Source organism: Oncorhynchus gorbuscha, linkage group LG04 (assembly GCF_021184085.1).
Source record: "Oncorhynchus gorbuscha isolate QuinsamMale2020 ecotype Even-year linkage group LG04, OgorEven_v1.0, whole genome shotgun sequence".
Lineage (NCBI taxonomy): Eukaryota > Metazoa > Chordata > Actinopteri > Salmoniformes > Salmonidae > Oncorhynchus > Oncorhynchus gorbuscha.
The window spans coordinates 13,367,540-13,375,039 of record NC_060176.1 but is presented as its reverse complement, the minus strand read 5'-3'; positions in this window follow the sequence as shown (position 1 = coordinate 13,375,039).

The window sequence follows — 7,500 nt, the reverse complement described above, 5'->3', positions numbered from 1 at the left end:
CGTACATACATACAGTGTACATACAGTGTACATACATACAGCATACATACATACAGTGTACATACATACATACGGTGTACATACATACCGTGTACATACATACAGTGTACATACATACAGCGTACATACATACAGCATACATACATACAGTGTACATACATACATACGGTGTACATACATACCGTGTACATACATACAGTGTACATACATACAGTGTACATACATACATACAGTGTACATCATACAGCGTACATACATACAGTGTACATACATACAGCGTACATACATACAGTGTACATACATACATACAGTGTACATCATACAGTGTACATACATAAAGCGTACATACATACAGTGTACATACATACAGCCTACATACATACAGTGTACATACATACAGTGTACATACATACAGCGTACATACATACAGTGTACATACATACAGTGTACATACATACAGTGTACATACATACAGTGTACATACATACAGCCTACATACATACAGTGTACATACATACAGTGTACATACATACAGTGTACATACATACAGTGTACATACATACAGTGTACATACATACAGTGTACATACATACAGTGTACATACATACAGCCTACATACATACAGTGTACATACATACAGTGTACATACATACAGTGTACATACATACAGTGCATTCTGAAAGTATTCAGACCCCTTGACTTTTTCCACATTTTATTGTGTTTCAACTTGGATGGATCTACACACAATACCCCATAATGTCAGAGGGGAATCTTGTTTTCAGACATTTTTACATTTTTCCCTTCATCAATCTACACACAATACCTCATAATGACAAAGTGTAAACAGGTTTAAAAAACAGAAATACCTTATTTACATAAGTATTCAGACCCTTTGCTATGAGACTCGAAGTTGAGCTCAGGTGCATCCTGTTTCCATTTATCATCCTTGAGATGTTTCTACAACTTGATTGTGTCCACCTGTGGAAAATTCAAATGATTTAACATGATTTGGAAAGGCACACACCTGTCTATATAAGGCCCCACAGTTGACAGTGCATGTCAGAGCAAAACCAAGCCTTGAGGTCGAAGGAATTGTCCGTAGAACTCAGAGACAGGATTGTGTCGAGGCACAGATCTGGGGAAGGGTACCAAAAAGTGTCTTCAGCATTGAAGGTGCTCAAGAACACAGTGACCTACATCATTCTTAAATGGAAGAAGTTTGGAACAACCGAGACTCTTTCTAGAACTGTCCTCCTGGTCAAACTGAGCACTCGGGGAAGAAGGGCCTTGGTCAGAGAGGTGACCAACACCTGATGGTTACTCTGACAGAGCTCAGAGTTCCTCTGTGGAGATGGAAGAACCAACCAGTAGGACAACCATCTCTGCAGCGCTCCACCAATCAGGCCTTTATGGTTGAGTGGTCAGGCAGAAGGCACTCCTTAATAAAATGCACATGATAGCCCACTTGGAGTTTGACAATAGGCACCTAAAGGACTCTCAGACCATGAGAAACAAGATTATCCGGTCTGATGAAACCAAGACTGAACTCTTTGGCCTGAATGCCAAGAGTTGTGTCTGGAGAAAATCTGGCACTCACCCTACGGTGAAGCATGGTGGTGGCAGCATCATGCTGTGGGGATGTTATTCCGCGGCAGGGACTGGGAGACTTGTCAGAATTGAAGGAAAGATGAACAGAGGAAAGTACACAGATATCCTTGATGTTAACCTGCTCCAGAGTGCTCAGGAACTCAGACTGGGGCAAAGGTTCACCTTCCAGCAGGACAACGACCCTAAGCACACAGACAAGACACTCCCCATCCAACCTGACAGAGCTTGAGGGGATTTTCAGAGAACAATGGGAGAAACTCCCCAAATACAGGTGTCCCAAGCATGTAGCGTCATACCCACGAAAACTCAAGGCTCTAATCGCTACCAAAGGTGCTTCAACAAATAACTGAGTAAAGGGTCTTAATACTTTCGTAAATGTGATATTTCAGTTGTTTTTAAATATACATTTTATAACATTTCTAAAAACCAGTTTTCTCTTTGTCATTATAGGGTATTGAGAGGGGATTGATGAGGGGGAAAAAACGATTTAATCAATTTTAGAACAAGGCTGTAATGTGAAGAAAGTCAAGGCGTCTGAATAATTTCAGAATGCACTGTATTTAATCTCACTGCCATTTCCTGGTTTCTAAAATTCTAACAGTTATTCTAATTTCAGATTATGTGACAAAACAAGGAATATAGTGTAGAGAATCATTTTACGATCTAAACCTTGCAAAATATATTTTCAATAACCCAATATATTGTATTTTCAGCTGTTTGAAGCTGGTGTACATAACCGAAAGTAAAATAGCAAAAATGAAACTTAAGCACAGGAAGCATAGAAATAGCGACATAGAAGAGATCTACCACTTCTTAGACTTACTTTAATTGAGAATGACAGATCTATAACTCTCTTTTCCATGTGAATTCGGCCAGGTCACCCAAAAAGTTACATATTACAGCTTTAATACACAGATACAAGCACAAATATCACCCCACACTCAAAAAACTCACACTTCAAATCAAATTACAGTTAAAGAGTGTGTTTCGACATGAGAACAGTATGAATTATAGCTATCAGGCTGTAAAAGACATGTGTGGCATTAACATGGCAGAGATAAAGCATTACTGATGTGGTCTCTTCGGAAACACTCTACTCTCTATAACAACTATGAGTCACAGAACAGTGATCTGGAATACAGGAAATGACTGTTCACACACACACACACACACACACACACACACACACACACACACACACACACACACACACACACACACACACACACACACACACACACACACACACACACACACACACACACACACACACACACACACACACACACACACACACACAAGCTCTAAAACTCGGCACACTCATTCATAAAATGCAGAGAAGTTAAAGATAAGTTCATCTTTGTTAAAACCTTGTCATGTTGGACCCAGGCCAGGTGACCCTGTTTTAAAAGGACTGAAACTTTAACAGACCTGGTGTCAGACACACACACTAAGATCAATCTGGATTAGGGGGAGCAACAGCCCATCAAACCCAGGGAAAGACCTGACTGCCTCTTCTCAATCACACACACACACACACACACACACACACACACACACACACACACACACACACACACACACACACACACACACACACACACACACACACACACACACACACACACACACACACACACACACACACACACACACACACACACACACACAACTCAGCAGATGTCTAATAATACAGAATAATAATGAGGATGATCTGTAAAAGCTGGGTAAATCCTGGGATGGCGCTGCTGGTAAAGGGGATTGTGGAATAATGGGAATGGAATGCGTTTTAATGACTCCCGGGGGACCAGCCCCCACTGAAGGCTCTCTGGCTTAGGAACAACAGACGGGAACGCTCCGGAGAGCCAGGCACACACATCAGCCTCCCTCTCTCTCCTCTCTCTCACCCCCTCCCCTCTCTTCCTGTACCGACCTACTGGAGTCCACTGTTGTTGTTGGCTGCCTGCCCCCTTCGGAAGAAGCGTTCCCCCCCCTCCACCTCCCCTCTCTCTTTCCCTCCCTCTTTCCTTTCCTTGTTCCTTCCCTCCCTGCGAGCTGCTGGGGAAATGCTGATGATATGACATGTTCGGAGAGGTCTCTGGAAAAAGTGATCACCCTCCTCCTCCTCCACTCCCCCACCTCCAATAATCCATCCACCCCCAGACCTCAATGCAGCCCTCCTCTCCAAACCCACACATAAACCCCACCAGGATCACACACACACACACACACACACACACACACACACACACACACACACACACACACACACACACACACACACACACACACACACACACACACACACACACACACACACACACACACACACACACACACACACACACACACACACACACACACACACACACACACACTCCCATACCCTTGAATCATCCCTCCCTCACTGATCTCTCATCGTGGGACAGTTTCCACACAGCAGCAGCTCGAATCCAAGGTGTGTGTGTACAGGAGGTATGTGTCTTTCAGATGTTATACTATATGCCCTCTGCCCTAGTTTGCTTTGCTCAGCCTTATGCAAAAACACACACACGCACTTCTAAAGCCTGACCCGACCATACTGAACCATGAACAATATGCAATGCCTGACACTCTACACAGTCAGACTGGCTACAACAATACTGTCCATGTGTTCAACACTGTGTCTAGCATCTATTTCCCTGTCTCTTCACCATCTGGCAATATACCTCCTGTCTTCTGAAAAACAATGGTGCTGGAGACTTCTTTGTGTGTGTGTGTGTGTGTGTGTGTGTGTGTGTGTGTGTGTGTGTGTGTGTGTGTGTGTGTGTGTGTGTGTGTGTGTGTGTGTGTGTGTGTGTGTGTGTGTGTGTGTGTGTGTGTGTGTGTGTGTGTGTGTGTGTGTGTGTGTGTGTGTGTGTGTGTGTGTGTGTGTGTGTGTGTGTGTGTGTGTGCATGGGTTGGCTCATTTCCCTTGGGAGGAGGAGCTGCTTGCTGATACATGAGGCGGCTGACATGCACAAACAAACACACACACACACACACACGCACAGAGACACACATACGCACACATGATCAGCATGGTCCACACTCAAAGTAGTTCGCACCACAGAGTACAGTCCACGCACGAAGAGCAGTTTGAACACATATTCAAACCCATAAGTGATAACCAAAGGATTGGCTGCAATACAATGCAGAATAGAACTCTGAGGCTGTGTTCTGGCAGAGCACATTATTGACGTCTACTGATGAGGTGCTTAGAGAGGGGAAAGGAAGACAGACAGAGACAGAGAGAGAAGAGGTCAGAGGAAAGGACAGAGAGACAGATAGTCTTCTTGACATTCACTATTACAGCCCCAACCTCACTTCCTATTTCTAAGACATATCACTACTGCCTCTGCCTCGTCCTCCTGTCAGGTCACCTGTGATAACCGTTGGGAGATGACGTGGAAACCGGCCACTAGGAGCAACAATGAGTGCTGTTAACTTCAAGTAGGTTTCAGTTATGCAACGATGTTGTGAACAGGGATGGAGGATGGGCGTTAGCATCTGCCTCTGATTCCAAAGTTAAAATCCAGTGATATAAAGTTGTTGTTGATATTTTTGTTTTAAGCTTATTCCAAACCTTAACCCTTACCTGAACCATTCAGTGTTAATGCCTAACCTTAAGAATTTGGAGTTAATGCCTGAGCTTAACCCTAACCTTATAAATGTTGAGTTAATGCTTAAATTCAACCTTAAACAATTCAAATTTTCACATTTGAGAAACATGGATGAACGTTTAATTCTGACATGAGACTGTAAGAGCTGGTAGCAGCCTAAACCCCCCCTCCTATCATCTTCTCTCCTCTTATCCCTCTCCCCTCCTCACTCCTCTCATCTTCTCTCCTCTCATCCCCCTCCCCTCCTCTCTCCTCTCATCTTCTCTCCTCTTATCCCCCCTCCCCTCCTCACTCCTTTCATCTTCTCTCCTCTTATCCCCCTCCCCTCCTCTCTCATCTCATCTTCTCTCCTCTTATCCCCCTCCCCTCCTCTCTCCTCTCCTCTCCTCTTATCCCCCTCCCCTCCGCTCCCCTCCTCACTCCTCTCATCTTCTCTCCTCTTATCCCCCTCTCCTCCTCTCATCTTCTCTCCTCTTAACCCCCCCCCTTCTTCTCCAAACATCTTTGGGAGATCCAGAGAGAGACCCAGAGACAGAGTGACTGGGTCAGAGCCTGCTTTAGATTCAGGCTCTTAGTGCTAGCTTGCTACGCTACAGCTCCCGGCCTCCCGCTGCCAAGGTCATTAAACTATAATGTGCACCATGCAGTCCCAGGAGCTGGCTAAGAGGACACAGTTGGGAAGCAGTTGTGTTGTGCGTTTTACAGCCTTCTGGATATGAGGAAGCTGAGTTATGTCCCACTCTAACAGTACTTAGATATTGTTGTAAATATTATTCGACACACTGCTGAGCAGGCCAAATTAATTCATGATATAAAAAAGACTGTGCATCTTTCCTTCCTTACTTACTCTCTCTCCTTCCTCCTCCCCTTTCCCCAGGCCTGGCCAGTGCCACTGGCTGAGCCTATAAAAATGAGCTTATAAAGCAGAGAGATAAAACTAACAGCAGTAGGTTTCTCTAGAGCACAGCACCCCTCTCATTCTTCCCTCCCCCCGTTCCTCTGCACTCCTCCGAAACGACCTCTTTCACAATCCCACTCCTCCTCTCACTGTGGGCCATAGGCCAGGGTCCTGGTTTAAACTCATACCTCTCTCTCTCTCTCTCGCTCTCTCTCTCTCTCTCTCTCTCTATGTCTCTCTCTCTCTCGCTCTCTCTCTCTCTCTCTCTCTCTCTCTCTATGTCTCTCTCTCTCTCTCTCTCTCTCTCTCTCTCTATGTCTCCCTCTCTCTCCCTCAAGGGACCACACCATTCCAGAGTATGGAAACAATGGGATCACATGTCCTCTCTATCCTTCTTCTGTTCTTCTTGTGCAGACTGTCCATCTGCAGCTCTTTATGGGTGTGGTCCATATGTTTTCCTGGCTCAACTGAGCATCAGTAGACGGTTGTACCTTCACTACAGGCAAATAGCCCATAGTATGAGGGTTATGAAGGGACGGGAAGAGGTACTATCAACCACATGGATGAGATGTAAAACCTTCTCCTGTCCCTTGGTCAGACCCCAAAACTGCTTGAAGTAGATGACAGTCACTCACCACTGTATCCTCAAGAACATCTCCCAGAGTTCTCCAAGTTCAAACATCTCTCTGCCTCTGAGATGTTCTCTGCCAATGTTTCCACATCCTATTTATTCCATGTCATAGCTATATATCTAACCTTGGTGAAACCTAAAACTCAACACACAGTATGCAGTCAAAGTCCACATGGGGATATGCTCCATAGATATGCTCCATAGATATGCTCCATAGATATGCTCCATAGATATGCTCCATATGCTCCATAGATATGCTCCATATGCTCCATAGCTTCTAATGTATGGCAGTGGAACAAGTGAATCTGTGGCCAAACTGCTATCTTCTCCTGTGTGTTGTACTGCACAATGCAGAGTGAAAGGCTCAAGGCTGAACAAGTCATTATACTGTCTGTCTGTCTGTCTGTCTGTCTGTCTGTCTGTCTGTCTGTCTGTCTGTCTGTCTGTCTGTCTGTCTGTCTGTCTGTCTGTCTGTCTGTCTGTCTGTCTGTCTGTCTGTCTGTCTGTCTGTCTGTCTGTCTGTCTGTCTGTCTGTCTGTCTGTCTGTCCGTCCGTCCGTCCGTCCGTCCGTCCGTCCGTCCGTCCGTCCGTCCGTCCGTCCGTCCGTCCGTCCGTCCGTCCGTCCGTCCGTCCGTCCGTCCGTCCGTCCGTCCGTCCGTCCGTCCGTCTCTCTTTCTGGTTCACCCCCATCCTCTTTCTGTCTGTTTCTCTCAGGTTGGTAT